Below are 18893 nucleotides of genomic sequence, written 5' to 3'. Positions count from 1 at the left end.
AGTATTTAGATCAAAGAGAGCAAGAGGCCAGGATAACTAACAGCCTCACTTCTAAAAATCTGGGCGCTTTCCAACAGATCTGGGACTTGGTGGGGAGGGGACCCCGGTGGGCCTTAATAGCATTGTAGGAATCTTGGCAGTAAAGACTAAGCTGAGCTTTCTCACTCAGCTCTCCCTCACTCATCCCCACCACAGGTCTCGCTGCTTAGCACAAGCTGAGCTCAGATCCCCTGAGGGTCCCAGAGGGCTGGAAATCTTGGGCTGTAGCCTGGTGCCAGCATCTGGGACAACCTGCAGGGGGTGCCCTACAGGCACTGCCTTCCACAGCTCTTTCACTCTAGTACTTGGAGGAGTTATTCCACTACTGTTATTTGTAATTAACCATGCGGTTTATTCACATAGCATCTTAGGTTTTAGGCACTTTTTTTCTCAAAGAACTTTTATATGTTTTATTTAATTTTTTATTCGTGCCTCACAATCACCAGGCGAAGTAGCCTGGGTAGAGAGGTGAAATGATCTTAAAGTTTAGGTGGGAAACAGTGGTACAGACTATATTGGACGGCAAGAGTCTTGATTCCTAGACCTGTGCTGTTTCTACAAAAGTTCTTTACAATGAGGATAATAATAAACAGAAAACACTTCTGCTATCCCTTTTATTTTCATTTTCCTCTTTAAAACTTTGACATGTTTTATTTATGTCAGTCCTCCTGAGATCAGTTTTCATGAAACCCTAGTACTTTACTGGCTGTCCTCCATGCTCAAACAATGTCGGGTAGGATCTCCAGTCTTGTTCTGATTTATTCAGCAGATGGAGAGTTATTATCAATATTTCTTCAGAGTTTGAGGGGGTACTTTTGGATGATAGAGTTAGTTTCCATTTTTCATCATTTTATCCCCAGTGCTGGCTTTGGGGGCTCTGATTTTTGCCATACAAATGTGAACCATGAGGTTGCATTCAACTTGGTCTATTTCAAAGCCAGAAAAATAGAGACCAGAACATAGAAATATATGGTGGCCTTTGGCAACTTGGTCGAAATGTCTACTTACGGCATTGACTCATATCTTTATTCGTCCCTCTTTAGACCTTGAAGAGGTCATAGAAAACATTTAGTAGCTCTGATTCAAGGCTCTTGTTCTCACTGATGCAGAAAGTGAGACTCAGAGAAGTCAGGAGACTTGCCTGAGATCACACAGCTGCTTGGTGGCAGTGCTGGAACTAGGCATCAGGTCATTTGTTCTGGGTCTGAGGTGTTGTCTGTGAAACCACAGGACCTCTTAAAAACAAGGTCTGGCTATGCCTGAAGAATGCTGAGGGAGATTCCACGTGATTAACTCAGCTCAATAAACACTCACTGAGGCCACCACAGGGAAAACCAGCGAGGTGTTGTGTGGAACCCCACATGGCTCGAAAGGGCTGACTGGGCAAGTCCAACTCTGTTTTTCCCTCAGTTCTGTCCGAGGGGTACAAGGGTCAGGCCTCCTGAAATGCTTCTATGTCTACATTGAGAAATTCACTCTGAAGACTAAAATCTTTTGTTTGGATGGATGGGACCCAAGCCTTTCCTTTATTCCCTGCGGTAACAAAAAGGAAGGCCATGGAGCGGCTTTCCTACGAAACCACAGGAAGATTAAAGGGCCAGGGAGAAGGAATGCATTTTGGATGAGGAAGTTGGAGAGTTCTTGAGCCCAGAAAGGAGACTTCTCGTTATTAATGGTGGCTCTACCACAGCTGTGGCTTGGAAACGGGGAAGACGGGAGGCGGAAGAGACCCACGTATGAGTCTGTGTCTCTGACTGCAGACATGTGCTTTGGACACCGTGTCCCACCGGCGCTTGGAAAGGGGCAGGAATCCTCGCTGCCCACGTCTGACAAGAGTCCCTGCTGGCCACCTTCTCCCTGTCTCGGATGCAGTGAGCACCGTGGGGGAGGAGTTGAAATTGCTAAGAATAGCCATGGTCTTTGAGACATGCTCTTTTCAAGGAATCAATGGAATTAGAAATGAGATATTAGCTCTAATCAGTCACATATGTTGGGTTCTTAGCCCCTAGGAAAAGAATTTCTGACTGCGGCTCCTCACCCAGTGGGGAAAATGCATCTACACCTGTGGATCTGGCAGGGCCCCTCTTCTGTCCCCTGGAGGGTCCAGCACAAAAGTACCCCTTAGTATACGCTGTCAGTCTGTCATCTGGTCTGATCTAAAGTGGCCAGGCTTCTGACTAAGCATCCCCTATGTGGCTTTTCAACAAGTGTAGAAGAATTTCAAGGCACACATAGATCCAGACTGAGCCAAGAACTAGGGGCTGGAGGTAAATTCCAGCTCCCCTTTGTCTTACTTGCTTATGTTTCTGAGATGTGGAGGTGTTGGAGAATTAGGCACATAGTGAGAGGATGGGTTTTTTGTTTTACTTTTTATTTTACAAAAATTTAAACCTAAGAATAAATGGCAAGAATAATCATATGAACCCCTGTGTGCCCTTCATATAGACGGAGGATTGGTGAGCAGGTTTTCAGTAAGCATGTGAGTTTCTCAGTATGGTCCCCTGACCACCTACATCAGAATCACCCCCAGACCTCTTCACTCAGGGCCGCAGGGCAGCCTGGGATGCTGCACTCTGCGCAGTTCCCCAGGGAGTGTTGATAGGCTGGTACCTGTGAACTGCCCTGTTGTGATCCTCAGGTGTCTATTAACTTGCCCCTTCATACTTTTTTCTTTTTTGTCTACGTTGGGTCTTTGTTGCCGCACGTGGGCTTTCTCTAGTTGCGGCGAGCGGGGGCTATTCTTCGTTGCGGTACGCGGGCTTCTCATTGCTTGGCTTCTCTTGTTGCGGAGCACGGGCTCTAGGGGTGTGGGCTTTAGAAGCTGTGGCGTGTGGGCTCAGTAGTTGTGACTCGTGGGCTCTAGAGCGCAGGCTCAGTAGTTGTGGCGCACGGGCTTAGTTGCTCCACGTCATGTGGGATCTTCCCGGACCAGGGATCAAACAGTGTCCCCTGCATTGACAGGCGGATTCTTAACCACTGCACCGCCAGGGAAGTCCCTGCCCCTTCATTCTTTGTGTTACCAACTCCACCAGCTCCAATGAGTGGTCAGAATATTGTACTAATTGATACCATCTCTTTAGACCCTGCATCATACCTTCGAAAATATAAACAAGGGGAATCAGCCCCTTTTCCTTTTCTAACATGGCACTCTTCCGCTTAGCTACTACGCATGACCCTTATTCAAACTCAACAGACTTGTAATGAAAATAAAATCTCGTGTTAAGGTTCTTGCCAACTTTTTAATACTTAAGTTTAATTTATGATTCACATTGAAAGTTGGTTTTATAGCCCTGGGCCTGTGCTTAACTAGAAACATCCCCTATGAATTATTTGTGTATGGGTGATGGGTGTGAATACAGACACATTCACACAAGACACTAGTAGAACTTTTAAATGTCAACATTTAAGTATTCCAAAGGGAGCAAAGGACAAAGTTAATTTTCTGGAGAGATTTGAAGTCCAAGGTCTAATCTACAGTTGTTTCTGTTTTGGGGTCTGCATTATGTCATTTAAAATAAGAAGAGTTAAGGAAGCAGAGATGGGTGAAATGGAAAAGGATGGGGACGGGTGGTCAGGGAGCAAATAGCAGATTAGATGTTGGCACATTGAAGTCATAGTCAGGCAGCGGAGTCGTGGCAAGAGACCCCGCATGCTTCTTCAGATGGGTGAATGTTTCTTGTACGTATTTGCATTCCTCACAACACCGTGCCCAACACTGGACACAGAGCAGGTGCTTGGCGTTTGCTGAATGGTTATATGAATGTCATCCCTCAGCTTCTTATTAAGATGCCACTGGCACAATTTCAGGGCTTAGAGAGGGCAGACGTATGAACCCGCCCCTGGGGCTCACGTTTTGGTCTCTCCTTTGGCTTCTGCTGCTCACAAGCCACCACGTTGCAAAGCTTCAGGAACCACAATCACTTATGTAGAACCGAGTGTGAATGGAGGCCCTAGAATTTGGCCCCTAGCAACTCTCACTGTGCCCGGGGCGCCTTCTGGGAGGATGCTGTGACCGCTATGGGCACAGCCTCCCTCCCGGAGTTAGCACATTGGATTTGTGTGTTCACATTCCCTCCTATTGTTCACTCACTCACAAATGCTGCTCATCTACAGTTTTGTGCTGCGTTCTCAGGGAAGCCTAGCGGCCAGATCCCTTTAGGAAATTGACCCCCCTCTCCCCGCACAATACCTTTTATCCGCAGCATTCCTAACCCTGTTCTGTAAGTATCATAAACGCCGAGGGTATCTGGGACCCTTAAAGTTGAAGACATTCACTTTATTGAGGTTCTAACGGAAGGCCTTAGAGTTATGGCTCTTGGAGAAAGGAAGGATAAATGTGATATTTGGGGCACACGCTTTTTCAATTATGGGCAGCTCAAACCCAGTATTGCTCCTCATCCATCTCAATCTGAAGGCTGTGGGGAGGCTGCACCTAAACGTCTTTGCACACTTAATCTCAAACCCCGCTCATGCAGCTTCTAAATTTTTTAAGATTAATCAAATCTAAGTCTTGCAAAGTGGTGCACTCTGATTTATATGAGTTTTGGCAAACAGGCACAGCGAATAAAAACTTTCTTAGTTGGAAATGACAGCATTAGGGGAACGAGGGCTGGAGAACCATACCAGGGCACCCTGTTTTGATGAGCCGGCGGCAGCTCCTGGAACTCCGTTAAAGGACTCTTAACTTGGTGTGGTGCTGAGGCTGGAGCCTCCAGGTAGCATGCGAGGACTGGTGTATCCTCCTACCCTTAGATTTATTTTTGAGCTCTAGTTCCCATGAAGGAAAACTTTAGGAAGTCTTGTCTCAGAGGGATTGGCATTAAGCTGTGCAGGATTCTGTGGTAGGGGCTGGAGGTGAAAGTTGAGAAGCTGGAATCAGCTCTGGCTCAGGAGCTCATCAGAAAGATGCCCAGCTACCCACTGCAGGGGTCAGTGAATTCATACTTGACTCAAACCATTGCTTTCTGAGAAGGTCCAGGGTAATGAATCAATCTGGCAGGAATCAGTATAGCATAGTAACATATAGTTAAGCTTGGTTCTGAGTTCCTGGTCCTGGGTTACTATTCCATCGTAAGCATTTCCCTGCAGTGAATTAACCTTGATCTTGGCCTTAATGTTCGGCAATCTTAGCTTGTCCCATAAGAGCACTGAAAGTTGAAGCCTTTTGTCTGGCAGTGCCCTGCTCCCCTGCCATGGAGGGAGAATGAACAGAGTCAGGCTGGCTGCCTAAGTGAGCTGGGGCACCAGGAAACATGCCAGCGCACAAGGGAAGTATTTTGTAGGAAACAGAGGGAGAAGCCCCATCACACAAATTGGGCCTTCTGATGGGAGAAAGGGATAGCTGTGGCTTGTCAGGCTCAGCATCAAGTACAGCAGATATGGTGCAGATGGGTTCCACAGACAGGTTCCAGACCTACCAGGTAAGGGTCTGAGCCCCTGGGAAAACATTGGTCTTTGTCAGACTGGCTTCAAAACTGGGTGGGACTGGGCCGTACAGCTACCTGGGAAGGAAGAACTCTTCCTTTCTAAGACATATGTCAAAGGAGCAGTACCCTCTGTGAAAACAGAAGAGGGTTTAAAATTAACACCTAGGAAAAAGTTATTTAAAATAAACATCTGGACAATACCCGGTACGTGTTACTCTACATTTTCTTTTAAGGTCTTTTGTAAAACATGACTAGGTTCTCTCAACCCATCACAGGCACTAAAATTTTTTTCTAAAGAGACAGCGAAATATCAGAGTAAAATCATGCACCTCCTTACAGACAGGCAGCAGGAATTCAGAGCACAGATTAACCTGGTGCACCAGGCAGGTGCTTGGCCTGCCTTTGCAGAGTTCATTGCTCGCTGAGAAATAAGATTAACATGCAGCAAAGTACAGGGACCTGTATAAGCCAGATGATGAGTGCCATATGGATGCAGACAAATGAGTGATAAATGAGGTTCATGGTCACAGGGAAAGGGCTAAAGGACCCAAGGACAAGTGGGATACAATTGGCAGGGGAAGAATGAGGGTGACAACAGTCAGAGAGGCACAGAGTGCTCTCAGGCACTGGTGAGGTGGTCTACAGCAGAGGGAGGGTAGAGTGGAGATGGATGGGAAAGAAAGGGGGAGGGCTCAATTTTTAATCTTTCACTTTATCCAATCCAGAAGGCCCATTGGAGATGTGGAAAGATCTCCAACTACTTCTGAGGCTTCAGATCCACTCAAGGGCAAAGTCAAGGATACCTAATGATTTCCTTTAGTATTCAAGTCTGGTAATGAAATCTAGGTCAGTAAAACAAAGTGACTTTGGCCTTGAATTTGGTTGAGGCTGGCGAACATTTTGCATCTTCCCCCTGAAATTGCCCTGTTGTTCTGTCGTTAATAACAGCAGCAGCAGCAACAACAATAATAATGAAAAGCAAACTCTTACTCTATGTGGCAGACACTGTTTTAAGCTCTTTCAATATATTAACTCATTTAATTTTCACGTCAACCTGATGAAGTAGTTACAAGCATTATTCTCCTTTTTTAGGTAAGGAAACTGGAGCAGAGACAGTTCCTGCTTTAACCACTGCTTTCCCTGCCTCTTATAAATTACCAGTAGGATGATCACTGTGTAATATAATCGCAGGGCCCAGCTCACACGTACTTTGTTTGGTTTTGCTTTTATTTTTTTTTTTAATTTTTTTTTTAAAATTTTATTTATTTATTTATTTATTTTTGGCTGTGTTGGGTCTTCGTTTCTGTGCGAGGGCTTTTTCTAGTTGCAGCGAGCGGGGGCCACTCTTCATCGCGGTGCGCAGGCCTCTCACTATCGCGGCCTCTCTTGTTGCGGAGCACAGGCTCCAGACGCGCAGGCTCAGTAGTTGTGGCTCACGGGCCCAGTTGCTCCGTGGCATGTAGGATCTTCCCAGACCAGGGCTCGAACCCGTGTCCCCTGCATTGGCAGGCAGATTCTCAACCACTGCGCCACCAGGGAAGCCCTGCTTTTAATTATCGTTACCACTTGTTCTTAGGTACCTTGCGCCATCTTGGAGAAATTATTTGAAACTAGTGCCTGGTCAGAGCATTGCTTCTTTCCTGGCATAGTGGGGGATTTGGGATGGTGAGCTGCAGAGCTGCCAAGCTCCCTGCGCTGGACTTTGCATTCCACAACTGGAATTGTGTGCCCAGGTGTTTCTTACCTGGGCACACTCTACAAGGTAAGGCTTCAAAGTACATACGCCCTTTGACCATAAGACATGAAATTTAATTATTATATTTCACAATTCTCTTCATGTAATTATTGTATATCTTTATATTATATTAAAGAATTCCCATTTCTTGAATGTTATTGTGTGTTTATTAAGAACAAAACATGGTGAGTGCTGTCAGGGGTACAGTGATGAATAAGAAAAGGACTTTGACCTCATTTACAGTGCTCTGGGGTAGGCAGAGTATATGCAAATAATCGTAATGACCAAAATACGTTCTTCCAGAACCAGTTCTGTTGTGGTTACACAATTTTTGGAACGTTCAACAAATTCAATTCAATAAACATTTATTGAGTATCTACTATGTGCCAGGTGCTGTGATAGATTCTGAGGATGCAAAGGTGAAAAAACTTTTGTTCCTGTCACCATCTATAGTTACTCTAGTTTGAAGCTGTGTGAACACACTCTAGGGAAGCCAGAGGAGGGAAGGAATAATTCTGCCTGGTGTGGGGCTAAGAGGAAGGCTTTCTAGAAGGACCAGCAGTTGAACCGGACCTTGAAAGTTTTATGGGACATCACTGGACTAGAAGGGACACTTTTAGGGCAGGAAAAGGTGAGCAAACCCACAGAGGCACAGGAGAGTACAGTGTGCTTGGTTAATGCGCTCTGCGAGGCTGGAAAGAGAATCTGGAACCAAGCTGTGAAGGGCTTTTAACAGCTGTAGTACATTGTTTGGACTTTACCTTGTGCAGTGGTCGGAAGTGGGTGGGGAATCAGATAATAAATTGGGCAATCAGTTCCTGAAATAGTCAACACTGAACTTAATTAGATTCTGGCGACTGCATTGAAAAGCATAACAGATTTTAGAGTTGAAGGGCCAGGCTTGAATCCCAATGTGTCAGTTATAAGCCATGTGACCTTAACCAGCTTATTTAACCTCAGCTGTAAAAGGAGGCTAGTAAGTACATCAGCCTTACAAGGTCATTATGAGAACAGAAGGAGACATTAGAGAAAAATGGTTTCTATACTGTTAAGCACTGTGTAAATGTCAATTAATAATATTGTTATTTGGCGCCAGAAAAAGGGAGATGCTGGGAAAGTGTCCATTTGTTTAATATCTTCTCTCTGTGTTGTAGAGAATTCTTGGTTTTTCAGCAGTGTAAACGCTGATGGTTTGCTTTCCACGTGCCATGAAAACCGTTTTCAGATGTGGTGCTTCTAAACTTGGTATACAGCCTCGCACAAACGAGGGCAAAAGGAAACTAGCCTTTTCTGAGTACTGTCCTGTGCCAAACACTTGGCAAACATCATCTCATTTAATCTTCACTGTAACACTTTGAGGTAGTTATTATCCCCATTCTACAGATTAGGAAATCAACACTGAGAGTTAACTTGTCCGGATTAATTAGGAAGTGGCAGACCGTGGACTTGAAAGTCTTATGTATGCTGTCATGCTTGTTGCGCCTCACTGTGCTGTCCCACAGAGAGCAAGGTGGGCGAAGGGCTGTCTTAGCCCCCAGGGGCCTTCCAGTTTCCAGCTCCAATTCACTTGAGATCTTGATATCCTTACAACTATCTCCTTCTTTATTTAAACTAGCTGGTCCTGCAATCAAATAGCCTTGATCAAACAAGCACACAGTAAATTCTTGCAGAATGACTGGCTAATTAGTGTATCTTTCATCACTTCTCTAGATGTTTTCACCCTGAGCACCACCTACTACACTTTATTGATTTCACTGTATTCTTTGGTCTGCCGTTTGGTTCTGGGGCCATTGTTCTGGAAGAGTGAATAAACAATGCTTTAGAAATTACTCACCAAAGAAAGATGAGAAGATACTGGAACAGAGGTATTGATAAAACATTCATGGGAGTGAGGCTATTTTAGATGGTCTGAATACCTGTGAATGAATTATATAATGTCTCTAAAACCTATATGATGATTTATTTCAATGTATTGTAAAATTTAATTCTGTTATAGGTTAGGATTTTCAGTTCCACTTTTAATAATAACTAAAAGCCTTTTATATAAAGTAGAAAGGGCACACACTGAAAAGCAAAGAACAGTCTTTCTTGTTGACTAGCAGTGACATATTTCCTTAGAGGAAAAATCCTGCAGCAGACTTTGAGTGTCAGGAAGAAGAATAATTTATGACCTTAATACTGTAGCTGAAAAGAACAGTTAACCATTCCTTTTTGAAGCAGAGTATGGAAAGAGGGAAAGGCTTAAGTTTAAGAGGTTAACTCATCTTTGTTTTTTTTGTTTTTTTGTTTTTTTAAATATTTATTTATTTATTTATTTTAATGCTATTCTTCTCTGCTTACATTCTTTTTATGTATGTATGTATGTATGTATGGCTTTGTTGGGTCTTCGTTTCTGTGCGAGGGCTTTCTCTAGTTGTGGCAAGCAGGGGCCACTCTTCATTGCGGTGCGGGGGCCACTCTTCATTGCGGTGCGCGGGCCTCTCACTATCGCGGCCTCTCTTGTTGCGGAGCACAGGTTCCAGACGCGCAGGCTCAGTAATTGTGGCTCACGGGCCCAGCCGCTCCGCGGCATGTGGGATCTTCCCAGACCAGGGCTCGAACCCGCGTCCCCTGCATTGGCAGGCAGATTCTCAGCCACTGCGCCACCAGGGAAGCCCTCATCTTTGTTTTTAACTCTATTTTTTTTAATCTTGCTCCAAATTTTATTAGCCTTTTAAATGTGAACTTATGCTAATATAAGTAAATCTGTAGTTTTGCTGCTTAATGAAAGTTCTATTTTGTGAAGGGAAAGCCTATCATTATGAAAGTGGGCTAAGGGGATCCAGAGGGTTTGAATATTGAGGCTGCAAACCAGGCAGCTGCATTCATAGTCAGTACCTGGGCTGAAAAGGAGCATCACCTTTGGAATGTTGACCAAATAAAATAATGGCAGACATCGCAGTACCAAAATGGAAAATCCAACACACTGACTTTATTTCCAGTGTGAATTTTGAGTCAAGGGAACCCTTGCCGTGGTGGAGAAACGGAAAGGGCATTGAACCTGGAGGCAGAGGACTGGGTTGCCTGTGTTGCTGCCACTTGTTTGCTGCGTGGGCTTGTGCAAACCATTGAACTTCTCTGAGCTCAGTTTTTTCATTGATAAAATAGTGATGATAGGAGAAAGGTCCTTGGAAAGTCTTCATTTTCTAGGAGCATGAGGCTGAATCTTCTAGAGAGGTTATGGACAGGATTAATAAAATCCCATATTTGACCATGACTAGCATAGTGCCTGGAGCAAAGTGAGCACTCCAGCCCTGCTTGCTCCCTTCCTCATTCCTTCGCTCGGTGCTGAGCACTGACAAGACCGCAGCAAGTCCCTGTTAACCGAGAATAACACGTTCAACGGCATCTGCTGCTCTGCCTTAGCCCCGCCACCTAGCCCCGCCACCGGTTTTCTGTTGGTGGGTAGCAGAAGGTATGATGCTGCCTGAGCATGTGGAATCCATGTCTCCTGGGACTTAAGCACTTGGGAAGCAACTGATTCTTCTCCATATTCGGGTTTCAAAATAAAACCTCTAAACTAGATAGAGGTCTAATTTAAAACTGGAATGATCAAGTGGTTCAAATGATCAGTGTCTGCTATTTACAGTAGCCAAGACATGGAAACAACCTAAATACCCATCCACAGACGATTGGCTTAAGAAGATGTGTGTGTGTGTGTGTGTGTGTGTGTGTGTGTGTGTGTGTGTGTGTATGGAATATTACTCATTTGTAAAAAAGAATGAAATATTGCCATTTGCAGCAACATGGATGGACCTAGAGAATATTATACTTAGTGAAGTGTTGGAGAGAAAGATAAATATTGCAATACTATATGATATCGCTTATATGTAGAATCTAAAAATAGTACAAATGAATCTCTATACAAGACAGAAGCAGACTCACAGACATAGAAAATAAACTTATGGTTACCAAAGGGGAGAGGGAGGGAGGGAGGGAGGGAGGGACAAATTGGGAGTATGGGATTAATAGATACAAACTACTATACATAAAATAGATAAGCAACAAGGATTTACTATATATAGCACACGGAATTATATTCAGTATCTTGTAATAACCTATAATGGAATATAATCTGAAAAAAATACATGAGTCACTTTGCTGTATGTCTAAAATTAACAATATTTTAAATCAACTATACTTCGATAAGAAAAAAAGTGATCAGTGTTTGAGAAAGAAAAGTCAGCTTCCCCAGAAATACTTAGAAAAGGAGGCACTAGCAAGGATGAGCTCTAGGCTGGAGGGTGTCAGCCTGCAGGTGGGCGTGGAGGTGGGGGCCAGAAGAAGAGAAGGACGCCTCAACATTCCTTCATCGACTGCAAATTGCTCTGCCAGGGAGGATTCCCCACTTGGGATCAATAAGCTGTTCTCAGCTGATACTCTTTAAAGCCTAGAAAAGTGTGGAAGCAATCATACCGTGGGGGAGTTTCCACGTGGCCCCAGGCGTGCTGAGGTAGAAGAATGAAAGCTGCCCTAGAGCGCTCAAGAGAGAGGAAGGGAAACAGCTGTGAGCATCTCTGGATAGAAGAAACCCGTGATAGACGCACACACGGTGAGAAAGAGAAAAGGAGCAGGGAGACAGGGCAGCAGGAAACAGCACATTTCCATTCATTTCATCTTGAAAACATAATGGTCTTCTTAAAAAAAAAAATTCAGGAACTGGTTCATCCTGTATGAAAATTTGTTTTTAGCAAGTGAGTAAACAAGTCAGGTTTTAACTTAAAAAATATAATTCTCTCCTGTTCACTGTCTCATCAATGTGGGCTTGATAGTAATAATAAAGCTACAGAGTTTAATACTGTAGTAGATAGTAGAGTTTAACACTGCATGTGCTGAATTTAACTTGTGACTAGTTTAGGATTGGATGAAACTGGACAGATCCAAAGATGGAAATATGGTCTTTATTGCTTCTTCTTTCACGTGGGCTGGAAGACTGTTGGTCTGTAAAGCAACCAAGATGATAGGAACATATGTTGGGAAACTAAATTAAAAGAAGTGTGGAAAAGGGGGAAGTAGCTACCACCTATTATGCTGTGCATCTCAATCTTTCTGAGTCTTTGTTTCCTCATCTGATAAATTAGGATAATAATGCCCATGGGCTTGTGTAAATAAGATTATACAGGGCATATAAGAGGGCTTGACCTATAGGAGTAGATAGTGGACGCATCAGTGTTGGTTCACTTTCTCTGGCAGAGCACCACGTCCTCTGGTGAAGCATTTGTTGACTGCCATGCAGAAATGCGTTTCATGTCACCCAAGGCAAATGGGGTGTTGGTAATTGAGTTTAAGTTTTCTTTTCCTCAACCTCGAGGGACAAGAGTTAAGTTAGGAGGGTGGATATTTCATGTTGCTTGCTATGTCAGAGAGTTTGCTGGGGGGGGTTGGGGGGTGGGGAGGGTGATGGCTTTTCTGGTGTCTCTGTTAATCATACACTAGGTGGTTGCCAAGCAGCTGAAACAACTACATTTTCTGGCATAGTTTACTTATTGCTGGCCTATAGAGAGGTAGCCTTAGAGAGGTTCCCAGAAGAAGCTCAACAGTAAGTGTCCACTCCTCTTGGATACCCTGCTAAGCACTTTCAAATGCAGTACCCCAGTTGCTCCTCAGACTTACTCTAGGAAATAACATCCCCACTTTAAGGAAGGAAGATCACAACTGAGAGAGATTGATTTGCCTGCAGACTTATTACAATCAGCACCTGTACCCCGAGGCTAGAGCTAAATATGGAGCCTGAGTTCCTTGTGAGCTGGTAGAAGGGGAAGGAAAGAAGAAAAAGGACCAAGTCTGTCAGTATTGATTTAAACTCCTCATTGCTTCTGTTGTGCACATCTCTGCAGTGTTCTCAGGCAACCTCTGGAGGAATCCAGCACACGCGGAATATCTGCAGCCACCCCACAGCACATCCCCAGAGCTTCAGCTCAAGAGGTAAGTCGCAGCCCACTCTGCATGCCACTGCAGACAGCTACTCACGAAAGGGACTGTTTCAGAGTTAACTTCATTTCATTGATGAGTTTCATTTCATTGTCAAACAGACTTGCCTAGGTTGTCTATGAACACTCCTTCAGGGAGGAGCCAAGTTGTGGGATGATTTATAGGGATGTTGTTACTTTATATTATTGCTATTCTTACAGTGATAAAAGAAACCACCACTCCTTAAACATTTGCTGGCTGTGGACCAGCATTTCACATATATCGTCTCTTTTAATTCTGACAACAACTCAATGAAGTAAATATGATTCTCATTTTATAGACAAAAAATTTCAAGGGGGTTAAGAGGCTTGCTGAAGGTCACAATAAGTGACAAAGCAGCGATGCACAATGCCCTCTTTTTAATACTCAAGAGTGTGGTCTTTCCACCTCACCATAGTCTCTCAAATAATTAATCCCTACATTGAAATGAGGCATGAAGACTGGGCTCTGGGATTTCAAGACTGCTGCGCTCCTAAATGAATTTCGTCCTCTATAAAGTTAACTTTCATCCCCTAAACCTTTACACTGAGATAAATGAATGGATCAAAGATAGGAAAGATGATCTCTGTCCCTTTCAAGGCATCTCACAAGTTTTTGATTCTGAAACCGGGGTACTCCCGCTGGATTTAGCTTTGAATTGTTCCCCACACTCCACCATGGATGCTCACAAGATTGTTGACTCTTTCTTCCTAATGTTTCCTGTATTCATTCCTTGTCATCTAATTGCACTGTCACCACTCTCCTGTATTATTTCAATAGTTTCCTAACTTTTCCTTGCCTCCAGGCTTTTCCCATTCTAAATCTTGCTCCTAGATCAGTCTTCCCAGAGTCATTTTGTAAATGTCAGTTCCCATTCAGAGACATTCCATTGATATGATGCATCCATTTAGGCCGATGTTGGAGAAGAACAGTTAATGACATGATATGGAAAAAATGATCACAGTATGTTATTAAATGAAAAAAAAAGTTACAAAATACACCCAGTGTTACTATGGGTGATCTACGTGTGGTGGAATCATGGATGACTTTATTTTCTTTTTTGCTTATTCAGAGCTCTTAAATTTTTTGCAATAAACATTATTCTTATAATAAGATAAAAAACTAGAAGTTACAGTAAAAAATAATGAAAAGGTATTCAGGATAGTGTAAAAGAGAACAATAATGAGACTCTATTCCATTTTTTTAAATTGAATATATTTGACATAACATTGTGTAAATTTAAGGTGTACAACATGTTACTTTGATACATTTACATATTGAAATATGATTGCCTTTGTAGTTATATTTATCACATTACATAATTATAGTACAGTATTGTTGTCTATTCAGGATACTGTAAGAGAGAACAATAATGAGATGCTATTCCATTTTTTAAAATTGAATATATTTGACCTAACATTGTGTAAGTTTAAAACATGTTACTTTGATACATTTGTATATTGTAGTATGATTGCCTTTGTAGCTATATTTATCATTACATAATTATAGTACAATATTGTTGTCTATATTCATTATACTTGCACTTGATCACTATGGCTTATTTGCTACTCATTGTAAGTTTGTACCCTTAAACAACGTCAATCTTATCTCCTAAGATTCCATTTTTTACCATTCAATTAGCAAATAAAGTAAAAGAGTTATAATAGCCTGTGTTTCCAAGGGTGTGGGAATGGGCATGCTCATGCACTGTAGGTGAGGAAGTAAACTGATACAATTTTTGTGGAAGATAATGTGCAGGATTCATCAAAGTGAAAAATTTGCATATGCTTTTACCCAACAACTCTAATTTTAGGAATCAATCGTGCAGAAAGACAGTTCTCAAAGTTTGAGCTAGGCCAACAACGGCAGCATCACCTGAGCAAATTTTCAGGTGCGACCCCTAACCTACTAAATCAGAAACTATGGGAGTGGCATCCAGGATCTCTGGTTCAACAGATCACCTGGAGAGGTGATTCTGATGCATGTTGAGATTTTAGAGCCACTACAAGAAATACCCTTCCTAAGGAGGTACCTTTGTGTGAACAAAGACACAAGGGTTACTGTACAATGATATACATTACTACCTTATTTGTAATGTTGTAAAATTAAAAACAACCTACGGGGACTTCCCTGGTGGTCCAGTGGTTAAGACTTCGCCTTCCAATGCAGGGGGTGCAGGTTCGATCCCTGGTCAGGGAGCTAAGATCCCACATGCCTCGCGGCCAAAAAACCAAAACATAGAACAGAAACAATATTGTAACAAATTCAATAAAGACTTTAAAAATAGTCCACATGAAAAAAATCTTTAAAAAGCAAACAAAAAACAACCTATGTATTCAGTAGGGAAATTGCTAACTAGGTTTTATTAATTTATCCTGTGACATACTTATGCATTGGTTAAGGAGAAAAAGTATTAGCATGGAAAGATCATTAGTACATATGGCTTAATTTTTTAAAAAAGTATTGGGTTGGACAAAAAGCTCATTCGGGTTTTTCCATAAGATCTTACAGAAAAACCTGAATGAATTTTTTAGCCAACCCAATAATTTGCAGAAATAAATATCTATCATATTATTAACCACAGTTTATATTGTTTAAAAACAATAAATTCATTTATTACTTATGAAAAGAAAATCCTCCCACTGGCTCCTATAATATAGAATTCAAACTTCTTAGCCTGGTAATGAAGGTCCTTCGTTATCTGCTTCAGACCTGATTCTCCAGCTCCATGCTCCCCATCCCCAGTATATCCATAAAGAAACTCTGTTACTATCAAATTATTCTGAGAATGGCTTACTGCTTAGGCTTATTTCCATTTTTAGTTGAGGAAACTGAGAAATGTAAAGGTTGAGTGATGACTTGCCTATGGTCACATGGCAGCATTTGAACCTGGATGCCTTTTACCAAGTTCCAGCTCAAGTGTTTGTTCCACTCCTCCAAGCTGGTTGGCTAATTGTTCCCCAGTCTGGAATATACCTCTTTGCCTTTGCTCATGCCATTTTCCTTTCTTAACGTGCTCTGAATCAAGCCTTATGTCCTCCATGAAGCCTTTCTCCAGAACCCTAATCAGTGGGGGATCATCCTGAGGCCCTACCCCACCATGTAGTTAAACCTTTTGTCAGGTACTGAGCCTCCCTCACCTGTTCTGTAGCATTCCAGGTCTATTCAAGGAGACTCTCATACCTTGGGACAGGGACTGCTCTGTTCTTTTTTGTTCTCAGTAATTGATCTGCAATAAGTGGTTGTAGTTGATGAAAATGATGATGGATTTGTACTTGGATATTTGCTATCAATATGTCGAAGATTTGACTTACATAGCAGCAGTGATAGCAATCAGAGAAGCCAGCTCCCAGCACACCAGTCCTTGAAATTTAGGAGTTGGATTAGGGATGAAAATGAGCCTTCTCCAGGTATATCTTTTCTAATAGTTTTGGCTTCTAAGTGATATAAATGTTTTACTTATTCACAAAATAAAACTGTGTGAAAAGATAAAAAATAAAATAAACCTTCAATTTTAATACAAACAGAAACAAACGCATCAAGTTGTTTATCAAATTGACAATCTAACCACACAGAGAAAAGGGTTCAAGTAAAATTCTGAACATAGTGCTCTGTGTGCAGTTTCTCAGTGTAGGGATAAAAAGGACTTCAAAGAAATTTTAATTTTACTTAGTTGTTTATTTGTTAATAATTATAATGCTATTGGAATCCTAAAACTTTCCTATGCGTATTGTTGGACAAAGCAAATAACTAAATGTATTGATGTCATCATGTAATAGGCAAAATAACGCCCCCCTTCCCAAGTTGTCCACATCTGGAACCTGTGTTTGCATGGCAAAAGAAACTTTGCAGATAGAATGAAGATTAATTCTTAATTTAGGGAGATTATTCCAGATTATCTTGAGTGGGCTCAGTGAAATTGCATGGGCCCTTAAAAGTAAAAGAGGAAGGCAGAAGAGCAGGTAAGGGAAGGAGAGGCAGGAGAGAGTCAAGTCATGAGAAGGACTCAACCTGCCACTGCTGGTCTTGAAGTTGGAGTAAAGGGGTCATGGGCAAAGGCATGCAGTCGGCCTCCAGAAGCTGGGAACAGCCCTCAGCTGACAGTCAGTAAGGAAATGGGGACTTTAGTCCTACAGCCACAAGGAACTGAATACTGCTGACAACCTGAATGAGCAAGAAAACAGATTCTTCCATAGAGACTCCAGAAAGCAATGCAGCCCTGCTGATACCTTGATTTTACCCTGGTGAGATTCATAACCAGCCTTCGACAGAAGTGTGAGAGAACAAATATGTGTTGTTTTAAGCTGCTAAATTTGTGGTAATTTTTATGGTAGTGTATTGGTTTGCTTGGGCTGCCATAACAATGTACCACAAACTGGGTGGCTTGAACAACAGCAAATCTGGCAGCCATGTCCAAAATCAAGGTGTCGCAGGCTTGGTGCCTTCTGGGGGCTATGAGAGAAGGATCGGTTCCAGGTCTGTCTCCTGGGCCTGTAGATGACCGTCTTCTCCCTATGTGTTCACATCATGTTCCCTCTGTATGTGCCTTTGTATCCAAGTTCCACCTTTTCATAAGGGCACCAGTCATACTGCATTAGAGCCCACCTTAATGACTTCATTTTAGCTTCATTATCTCTGTAAAGACCCTGTCTCCAAATAAGATCACATTCTGAGATACTGGGGGTTAGGGAACTCAATATGTGTGTATATGTATATATGTATGTATATATATATTTGTAAATTATGTATATACAAATTATATTTTGCTTATAAATTACACACACACATATACATACATATATATATCTGTATGTATTTCCCCCTGACCATGTCAACCAAAAGGATCTAAAAGCAATAACACCACTGCAGCAATGAGCACACCTTGCACCCAGATCTTGATTTCTAAATATCATTTCCCACTAAAGAAATCAGGGCTCTTTGAAGAACTAACTGCTTCTGATTCTGGTGCAGGGCAGACACAAGGGAGCCTGGGGAATCTTGGTGTGCCAGAAAGAAAGGAAATACTTAAAGATTAATGAGGTCATGTCAAAAGGACACAGAATCTTGCTTGAAGGGGTTCCCACTGGCCAACTTTGGAATAATTTGAACATCAAAAAGAAAATGACAGTAATGGATTAAAATCCATTGCATTTTTTGAAAAAAAGCCCATGAGTCCACAGTCATACTGAAAAACAAAGAACTAAAAAAAAAAAAAAAAAAAGATTCCACCTAATAAATGCAGAAAGAGTGATAGAATTAGAGAATCATTATATTTCAACCCCTACTGTAATAATAGATTCAGGCAAGTAACATCAGCAGATGCTAACCACTGAGTAAAAAGTTCTTGAGTAACAAGATGTTCACACAGAATCAGTATATTTCCTCACAGATTATTAATTACAAAGGGGAAAAGGTTTGGTTTGGAGAGATTTGGTGGTTATTACTTTAAGTGATCAAACAGCATCGCCAATAGTGGAACAATCTGACGTTGTTCGAGCCTTTTGATATGAAGCCCACCTTTGGATTATTTTTACTAATAAATATTTAACTTAAATCTAACCATAAGAAACAACCATATAAACCCAGACTGTGGCACATTCTACAGACCGTTGGTCTGGACTCTTCAAAAAAGTCAATGTCATAAAAAAACTGTAGCTGAAAAAGCAGTCGGATTAGATTAAAACAAACAAACAAACAAACACCGT

The 18893-nt window shown here is 42.1% G+C and overlaps 1 long non-coding RNA gene across 4 annotated transcripts in view; it reads left to right on the top strand.

Moving 5' to 3' along the window:
* LOC309660144 overlaps nt 1–18893 on the top strand; it is a 192077-nt gene that overhangs the window by 61428 nt on the left and 111756 nt on the right. For all 4 annotated transcript variants that reach the window (XR_014263199.1, XR_014263200.1, XR_014263201.1 and 1 more), the window contains exon 3: nt 13077–13164. This is a non-coding gene — a long non-coding RNA (uncharacterized lncRNA). The remainder of the gene's footprint in view (nt 1–13076; nt 13165–18893) is intronic.

This window comes from Balaenoptera physalus (assembly GCF_965194825.1).
Source record: "Balaenoptera physalus genome assembly, chromosome: 1".
In the NCBI taxonomy this organism is placed as follows: Eukaryota; Metazoa; Chordata; class Mammalia; order Artiodactyla; family Balaenopteridae; genus Balaenoptera; species Balaenoptera physalus.
The sequence above is the reverse complement of the archived record's forward strand: the minus strand, read 5'-3'. Positions and strand labels throughout refer to the sequence as shown.